The 10,000-nt window shown below is 44.4% G+C and overlaps 1 protein-coding gene across 1 annotated transcript in view; it reads left to right on the top strand.

Moving 5' to 3' along the window:
• LOC143295072 (microtubule-associated serine/threonine-protein kinase 3-like) overlaps positions 1-10,000 on the top strand; it is a 337,212-nt gene that overhangs the window by 47,490 nt on the left and 279,722 nt on the right. The gene's annotated exons all lie outside the window — the stretch shown is intronic.

Raw genomic sequence — 10,000 nt, 5'->3', positions numbered from 1 at the left:
TGTCGTTGATTTTCTTTTCACTCTTAGCAGTGTGTCAGTTTCTCTGTAAACCGCCGTTATTCTTTTGTTCATACATTGTCCCCCTTGCCAAAGGATAGTATTGTCGATGACAATAAAACAATGTCCATGTCCGTCCTTCTCTCTCTCTCTCTCTCTCTCTCTCTCTCTCTCTCTCTCTCTCTCTCTCTCCACATGTAAATTGAAAGTTCAATATTATTGTCTGTCAGTTTCCTACATTAAAGGCGAGGGCTGGATTTAAACAACAACAGCAACAACAACAACAACAAAACAACAATAAAAGCAGTGTTTTTCTATTGACTTGGAAAATAAAAGGTTTGCTTTTGATCTTGTCGTGTCTCATCTTTCTCCTAATAATACATCTGGATGGGACTTCAGACGAATGACAGAGAACATTGATGTTCTTTTCTTCTGTTTTTTCTTGTTCTTTTTACAACAACGACATTTCCGTGTTCTGTATTGCTGCTGTCTATGTCAGACTGTATTGCCATTGTTGCCTGTCTTTCTTATATATATATATATATATATATATATATTATTTATTTTATTTTGTTTTTTTCCCCATCTGTCTCTGTCTGTGTGTGTGTCTTTTCCCACCCCACCACCCCACTTGTTTATGTTTCTCTCTCTTTCTCTCTGTCTCCGTCTCTCTCTCCCTCTCTCTCTCTCCACACACACACACACACACACACACACACACACACATATATATATATATATATATATCTTATCTCGGAAACTATTGAAAAGCCTTTCTGCAGAAACGGGGGGTTCATGCATGCATTCCCAAAGCCTTTAAACTTTTTCCGTGGCCCACATTGTACTGGGATAATAAGAAGAAGGTGTATAAAAAGAAAGGGAAAAAATACTATGAAAAAAAAGTAAGGCATTTCATTGTATTCCAGTGTAAGCATCAAACTGTTTAGCGCAGCATAGTGTACTCCTGTCTGCCATGTGTGTGTGTGTGTGTGTGTGTGTGTGTGTGTGTGTGTGTGTGTGTATCTGTCTGTTTGTCTGTCCTTTTGCCTGTCTGTGTGTTTTCCTGCCTGTTTACCTGCCTACTAGTCATGCCGTTCAGTGTTGCCATACTGTTTATCCCTTTTGCATTCCGTTTGTTTTGGCAATAATTGGAATGAAATATTGGGAAAGCTTACGACGGTAAAAACAATAAACAAAAAACCCCAAACAACAACAACAACAACAATAACAAAAACAGACTAAGAATATGCCATCAAGTCATTATTGATTCGGTAAACAAGCCGACTTATCAAATAAAGTGTCGAAAGAATCCCGCCCGATTTTACGAAAAAACAAAAAAAGTAACCTTTTCATCCTTCAGGTTTTTATTGTTGTTGTTGCCAAACTATTGTTTGTTTACGTTCTGTTGTTGTTGTTTCTTTTGCTGAAGCGGGGCACCAGCTCATCAAAGATCCACAAAAGCAATTTCAATGTTCATGTTGGATACAAGCACGGGGACTGGGCCCAAACCGTGATTTACTGTTAATGCCTAAACAGGGATGTTGATGGGGTAGGAGAGGAGAGGGGAGAGAGATAGAACGAAAGAAAGAAAAACAGAGAGAGAAAGAGAGAGAGAGAGATGGGCAAAAAGAGAGAAATGTGAGATTATAGAGAGAGGTTGGAAACCGAAAATTATGGTGAAGTATTAACAAAAGATGCTGCTGCTGCTGCTGATAATGATAACAATAATAATCATAACAACAACAATGAAACAATAAATGAAAATAAGAATAATGATAGTAATCCCCCCCACCCCCCAGAAACAAACAAACAACAACAACAACTGAATGTACTTTATTGTTGATAGCTTAGAGAAGCGGTAGCTGGACAGTGCGAGGGGGGAGGGGAGGGAGGAGGTAGGTTTCAAGGCCAGACTGATCTGAGTGCAGGGACCTGACAAAGCGGAAGAGAGAAAAGAGAACTCTTTGCACGTGTTTGCTCAATGCACAGAGCTGACTGAGGACAGCGAGACTGGGTGGAGCGATGAAGACCACTGGTCTATGAATATAGCGCATGCTTTCTTTGAGCCCCTTTGCTAACTGAAGCCAGCGGAAGTGTCCAATCAGCCATTTTGCTTTCATGTCAGTATAGCGCAAAGCAGTGACTTCATATGTGAAGCTGAGCGCTCAGCTGGCTTCACGGCAAGCTTTCACTTGCTCGCGGTGCAAGTTAAGCTGATACTCCTATGTGTGTCTCCACTGCAGGTTTGCTCCACGTGTCACTGCACTGTTTTCCCGCAGTAACTTTGGTGAATAACCATTGGCAGGTTTCAATCAAGACACAACATTTGGCATGTCGTGGGGGCAAGCATAACACGATTTTATCGAAGATACACGGTTACAGTTCAGAAACTACCACCAGTTAGCAGACGACTTGTCAACGGACTGACGGCCGGATACGAGAAACAATATGGCGTCCAGTTGGCTTCAGCTTTCGTGGCAAATGAGCTATCCATGTAATTTTAGAGCAGTGGGTGAAGACAGTAAAATACGCAGTACGTGGAAGACTTGTTTATGATGAATGAATGATATAGATACTTATATAGCGCCTATCCTCGGTCGGACACCAAGCTCTAAGCGTTTTACAAACTGGGGGTCATTTGCTCAACAGGCTGCTCTACCTGGGTAGAGCCGACTGACGGCTGCCTTTGGGCACTCATCATTCGTTTCCTGTCATTCATACATTTATCGACGACAGTGCTGATCTTTTACTTTTGATTAATTGAACTCATTCCCTGCTGGGCGATTTGTAAGCACGCGTTCCTCGGTATATACTGACTGGGTGTTTGTATAGATTTAAAAAAAAAGTTATTAAAACCCCCAGAAAAAACAGTCTCATGACATTTTGGCACACAGTAGTTGAGGTATTGAATAAGGAAAGATCTAACTTCTATGCTTTCTTTGCAACAGGAGACAAGAAAAGATATTTTAATGATGTAAAGTGTGAGGGTGGTAAAAAATGTAGGAATATATGGGTGAAGTCTGCACTGTTCATGAAAAAAATATATTGTTTTCCACAAAACTCACCCTGAGAATCCCATCAGAGTGTAAATGTTGAATGAATGGGAAGCCTCTATCAGCTGCAAGTGAACTTACATCAACTCAAGGGGGAGGGGGGGGGAGCTGTCATGCCTTTTAACTTTTGTGTGCATGTGTCGTGCATTGTGTGCGGCAGAAGTGTCGTGAGGTGTCGTGCATTGTGTGCGGCAGAAGTGTCGTGAGGTGTCGTGCATTGTGTGTGGCAGAAGTGTCGTGAGGTGTCGTGCATTGTGTGTGGCAGAAGTGTCGTGAGGTGTCGTGCATTGTGTGTGGCAGAAGTGTCGTGCATTGTGTGTGGCAGAAGTGTCGTGAGGTGTCGTGCATTGTGTGTGGCAGAAGTGTCGGAAAAGAAACATCAATCAAACAAACCATTCCCCTGTTTGAACAGACAGTGGTTCATTTGCATATTCACCACCAATCACCCTCTCCACTCCCACTTCACTAGCCAAACCTACTGCCCCCCCCCCCCCACACACACCCTTCCCCTGTCACTCACACCCGTTTCACTTTCCACTGCACTTTGACCTCCTTCTGGAGTGGTATTCAAGACAAAATCCATTTCGACTGAAGGCAAGTTACCTTCGACATGATAGGTACGTACCCGCGGGTAGAGTTTACCATGAACGTTTAGTTATCTTAGTATTCAAGAACATTGTAGAGAGAGTTCGCAAAACACGTGCTATCCATAAAGCACGCCTGTTTTCCCTTCAAAAAAAGAAAGAAAAATGCTGCCAAAGGATCCGCCATATTTACCTCTGCTTCGTGGGCAGTCACCCTTGGCAGGTAGTAAGGGTACATTGCCTTCGGGTTTGTAGACACGCTGGTAGACTCGAGTGTTCCTGAATACCAGATACTGTTTACCCTTGGGCAGTTTGCCTTGCCTCAGGCAGATTACCCGCAGGTACACATTTACCCTCAGGCACGATGTTCTCTTGAATCTGGCCCCAGTTAGCAAGAGCAAATTTGCCTTTGGGTTTGGAGTAGGCGGGTTGACTCAAGTGTTCCTGAATGCCAGTACTGTTTACCCTCGGGCAGTGTCTTACCTCAGGAAGATTACCCGCAGGTACACATTTAGTCTCAGGCACGATGGTCTCTTGAATACGGCCAAACTGATGGACAAGAACAACTGTCTCTTCTCCATCCCATTCCAAGCCAAAACCAACCCTTTGATCCTGTAAGCTGAAAACACGACTTTCTTGTCTCTTTCGAGAACAACGTGTTTGAACGTGATACGCCATTGCCACAAGTGCGTTCACTTCGTCCAGGTTGGTACAAAAATAACTTGAAACCTCACTGAGGAACAAAGACTGGCCAATACCAGTCATCCGAGGTTACACTATGCTAACAAGGTAAAACGGGGAAACCCATTCAGCATTTTGTCCTTTCCCAGCAGTGTGAGGCGTGGAGAGTTGTGAATGTCAAAACGTGTGTCGAGGTAGGGAACGCTCTCACCTGTGTTTTTTTTAATATGAGATACAGGCTGTAGCAGGGAGAGCTTCCTGTGTGACAGGGAGCCAGTGGATAGATTTACAAAAGAGGAGTGATGTGCTCAGATCTTTTTTTCTTTCTGAGGACGACTCAGAGAAATCTGCTGTGATAAAAAGAAATACAGATACAAATATAGAGTCGAGCAAGCAGTGTTTGCATGCACTGAAAGGTGAGTGAATGGACAAAGCAGCCAAACCTGACAAGAGAGGGTGTGGTGAAGTTGTCGAGGCCAGTGAGAACGAGAGAAGCGACGAGGTGGGAAGTTGCTGTTGGGGGTGAACAAGTACATCCAAACAGGACTGACTGACGTGCCGTGGTGGACAGTAACAGGATCGATAGGTCTGACGGATAAATAAATGCATGGACATTGTGTTGTCAAGGGAAAACATCAAGGTCCTGGACTGTCTGGAAAGAGGAATAGTATGTATTGTCAAATGATAGAAATGAGTTCTAATGCGAGCATCGTTTCAGTCGCATCTGTCAATCCCACACACAATGCCTACATCTGTCAGAACGAAGTCTTTTAACACAATTGACTCACTTGCAAGATTATGTAATCTATAAAGCAGAACGAGAAGATGACGAACTCATGTATGTCAATTTCATGTTTGTGATGTTCAGTTTTAGAGCTGTGTTGTATAGTGTTATATTGCATTGCATTATATTGTATCGATTACTCTTTGTCACAACATATTTTCCTGTTTCTTCAGGAGGCTGTTGTATTGTAGTGTAGTGATTACTCTTTGTCACAACATATTTTCCTATTTCTTCAGGAGGCTGTTGTATTGTAGTGTAGTGATTACTCTTTGTCACAACATATTTTCCTGTTCTTCAGAAGGCTGTTGTATTGTAGTGTAGTGATTACTCTTTGTCGCAACATATTTTCCTATTTCTTCAGGAGGCTGTTGTATTGTAGTGTAGTGATTACTCTTTGTCGCAACATATTTTCCTATTTCTTCAGGAGGCTGTTGTATTGTAGTGTAGTGATTACTCTTTGTCGCAACATATTTTCCTATTTCTTCAGGAGGCTGTTGTATTGTAGTGTAGTGATTACTCTTTGTCGCAACATATTTTCCTGTTTCTTCAGGAGGCTGTTGTATTGTAGTGTAGTGATTACTCTTTGTCACAACATATTTTCCTGTTCTTCAGGAGGCTGTTGTATTGTAGTGTAGTGATTACTCTTTGTCACAACATATTTTCCTGTTCTTCAGGAGGCTGTTGTATTGTAGTGTAGTGATTACTCTTTGTCACAACATATTTTCCTGTTCTTCAGGAGGCTGTTGTATTGTAGTGTAGTGATTACTCTTTGTAAGTTCATATTTTTCTGTTGTTGATTTTCCGGAAGCATCTTCCCAGGAGAGCTCGTCACTACAGTGTAGTGTCACCCAATTTCTTGTCCACTTGCGAATGAATTTTCCTGTCAGAGTGAAGCCTTCCTCAGAATTCTGCCAAGGACCACCGCTTTTGTTGCCGTTCGTTGAAGTGCATGCTGCACACGGGACATCGGTTTATCGTCTCGTCCGAATTACTTAATTAATTAAGAGTCCAGACCGCCATTGGAGGATTAGTGGAGGGGAAGAAAATATTTGTATTTGTATTTCTTTTTATCACAACAAATTTCTCTGTGTGAAATTCGGGCTGCTCTCCCCAGGGAGAGCGCGTCACTACACTACAGCGCCACCATTTTGGGGGGGTATTTTTTCCTGCATGCAGTTTTATTTGTTTTTCCTATCGAAGTGGATTTTTCTTCAGAATTTTGCCAGGAACAACCCTTTTGTTGTCGTCGGTTCTTTTACGTGCGCTAAGTGCATGCTGCACGCGGGACCTCGGTTTATCGTCTCATCCGAATGACTAGCATCCAGACCACCACTCAAGGTCTAGTGGAGGAGGAGTAAATATGAGCCGTGAATCGAACCAGCGCTCAGATTCTCTCGTTTCCTACGCGGACGCGTTACCTCTAGGCCATCACTCCACTCATGCTGGCGAGTGTGAGATGTGTGAGAAGTCCGTTCGTTTGGTTGACGCTGCGGAACATGTAAGTTACGGTGGAGGAAATGTGTCCATGGCAACCTTTAAATAAAAAGCAACTCAATTAATCGATTGATTATTTGTTTGTTTGTTTATTTCTTTATTTAAAAACAACAACGAAAATAAAACCCCACATCACTGTGGGCATACGAGATGCGTGACGTTTTTTCCTTACTCATTCAGAGAAACAGACTCAGACCTCAGAACTCAGATGACTTAACGAGGCCATGTACCCATGTCATTGGGACGAGGAAATTGTAAAAAGAATAATGTGTAGCAAAAACAAAACAAAACAAAACACCAAATTTAAGTAAACAAGACATTGAATATCAGTGTACATACAAACAAATGTACCAACATACACACACACATAGCAGTGAAATTGATAATTATTCGGTGAATGAAGTATTTCAGTTTTAAGCATGTTTTAATTTGTCGTAATTAGTTAAGAGGAATAGACTCACAGAGAGAGAGAGAGAGAGAGAGAGAATGAATGAATGAATGGTTTATGGACATAACAAATCACAGACATTACGTAATTTATATCTGAAACGAAACACATCCAAGTCTGAAATACCAAAACGAAATCTTGTTGTTATATGCTTCAACTGTCTGTGTATTTTCATTTTCAAATAACATTTAAGACAATGATTACAACAAAACGTCCATACATATTAAATCGTTCACTTGTACTAATGTGATCATTCCAGTTCTGGCACCTACAATCAATCAAACGCTGACGAAAGATACTCATAAAATAATTCATATTGCCAACACCTTGACTTTCCCATACATCACCAAAACCATGAGAGAGAGAGAGAGAGAGAGAGAGAGAGAGAGAGAGAGGTGCGGTAGGGGCGGGGGTTGGGGGGGAGAGGAGTAGGAGGAGAAAAAGAAAGTAGAGGGAACGAACGAAAGAAAGAAAGAAAAAGAAAGAGAAAGAAAGAAAGAAAGAAAAAGAAAGAAATAATGACGGAAAGAACAAAGACGAGAAAAACATGGAGATGAAAGGGCAGGTGTTTCAGTCTCAGCAAAGAACGCCTCCACCCCCTCCCCTCCCCTCCTCACCCTCACCCCTTTGCCGGAAACTCTTTGGGTTTCAGTTTCAAAGAGACGTCCAAAAGTTGGGACTGATCCATGAACGTCACACTGCATCTTGCTGGTGGCTGGCCTTGAAGTTTAGAAAACCCAAGAAGAAGAAGGAGAAGAAGAAGAAGGAGAAGAAGAAGACAAAGATAAAGGAGAAGAAGAAGAAAAAGTGGTTGATAAATATGAGTTTGAAGAAGAATATGATGATGACCTTAAAGAAGAAGAAGAAGAAGAAGAAGAAGAAGAAGAAAGAGGACAAGAACAACAACAAGAAGAAAAACAACACGAACAAGAACAACAACAACAACACCCCCCCCAAAAAAAAAGAGCACCAGCAACAACAACAACAACAACAGCATCGGCAAGGACAAGGACGAACTAAAAACAACAACAACAACAACAAAAACCCAAACAAAAACAACCAAACAAAAAACAACCAAACAAACAACAACAACAACAACAACAACAAGAGAAGACGACAGAAAAAAACCACCTTACAAAGTGCTAGTATCAAAAAGTTTCCTTGGCCAAGTAGTCTTTCCAAGACGTTTCCTATCAAACGACACCAAATTCAGACGCCAGCTATGACAAATTGGAGGAAGGGTGTGGAATTTAAGAGAGAGAGAAAGAGAGAGAGAGAGAGAGGTGGGGAGGGGGGAGGGGGAGAAGAATCAAAAGGAAACATCCAGCCCTCGATTCTCACATGTAAGTCCAAAGATTTTACCGTTGTTTTGAAGAGAAAGCGGAGTGATCACAATCCTGTTTTGAAGATGGACCAGGGTAATGAGAGGGATGTGGGTGAGGGGAGGGAAGAGAGGATGTGGGAGGGAAGAGAGGGTGTGGGAGGGAAGAGAGGGGAGGGAAGAGAGGTTGGGGGAGGGAAGAGAGGGTGTGGGAGGGAAGAGAGGGGAGGGAAGAGAGGGTGTGGGAGGGAAGAGAGGGGAGGGAAGAGAGCAAGAGAGGGTGTGGGAGGGAAGAGAGGGGAGGGAAGAGAGGGTGTGGGAGGGAAGAGAGGGGAGGGAAGAGAGGGGAGGGAAGAGAGGGTGTGGGAGGGAAGAGAGGGGAGGGAAGAGAGGGGAGGGAAGAGAGGGTGTGGGAGGGAAGAGAGGGGAGGGAAGAGAGGGTGTGGGAGGGAAGAGAGGGGAGGGAAGAGAGGGGAGGGAAGAGAGGGTGTGGGAGGGAAGAGAGGGGAGGGAAGAGAGCGTGTGGGAGGGAAGAGAGGTTGGGGGAGGGAAGAGAGGGGAGGGAAGAGAGGGGAGGGAAGAGAGCGTGTGGGAGGGAAGAGAGGTTGGGGGAGGGAAGAGAGGGGAGGGAAGAGAGGGTGTGGGAGGGAAGAGAGGTTGGGGGAGGGAAGAGAGGGTGTGGGAAGAGAGGGGAGGGAAGAGAGGGTGTGGGAAGAGAGGGGAGGGAAGAGAGGGTGTGGGAGGGAAGAGAGGGTGTGGGAAGAGAGGGGAGGGAAGAGAGGGGAGGGAAGAGAGCGTGTGGGAGGGAAGAGAGTTTGGGAGAGAGAAGAGAGGTTGGGGGAGGGAAGAGAGCGTGTGGGAAGAGAGGGGAGGGAAGAGAGGTTGGGGGAGGGAAGAGAGAGCGTGTGGGAGGGAAGAGAGGTTGGGGGAGGGAAGAGAGCGTGTGGGAAGAGAGGGGAGGGAAGAGAGGGTGGGGGAAGGAAGAGAGGGTGGGGGAGGGAAGAGAGGGGAGGGAAGAGAGGTTGGGGGAAGGAAGAGAGGGGAGGGAAGAGAGGGGAGGGAAGAGAGGTTGGGGGAAGGAAGAGAGGGGAGGGAAGAGAGGGGAGGGAAGAGAGGGGAGGGAAGAGAGGGGAGGGAAGAGAGGTTGGGGGAGGGAAGAGAGGGGAGGGAAGAGAGGGGAGGGGAGGGAAGAGAGGGGAGGGAAGAGAGGGGAGGGAAAAGAGAGTGGGGGAGGGGAGAGAAGATGGGTGAGAGAGGGATGTGGGAGGGGAGGGGGGTGGTGATGACAACAGATGGCTGACGGCCGCCATCTCAACAGTCGGTACCGAAAGACAAAAAAAAAAAAAAATGTGCAGGAGTCTGCTGTCTGGTATCGACCCTTCACACAACCCCCCCCCCATCCCTCCCTCTCCCCGTCTTCTACACACACACACACACACACACACACACACACACACAATACATGTCCTCAAAGTGCCAAGCCTGGCGAACTGATCTTACCATGAAAGAATTACAGTGAAGGCTGGCGAAATCTAATTTGTTCACGAATGTTTCTTTTTATAATAATTATGCTCATGTGTATGGTTTCTTGTGTCTGATGAACCTTAAGGTTTAATGACAATAATATATTCTATTCTA

Source organism: Babylonia areolata, chromosome 20, assembly GCF_041734735.1.
Source record: "Babylonia areolata isolate BAREFJ2019XMU chromosome 20, ASM4173473v1, whole genome shotgun sequence".
Lineage (NCBI taxonomy): Eukaryota > Metazoa > Mollusca > Gastropoda > Neogastropoda > Buccinidae > Babylonia > Babylonia areolata.
The sequence above is the reverse complement of the archived record's forward strand: the minus strand, read 5'-3'. Positions and strand labels throughout refer to the sequence as shown.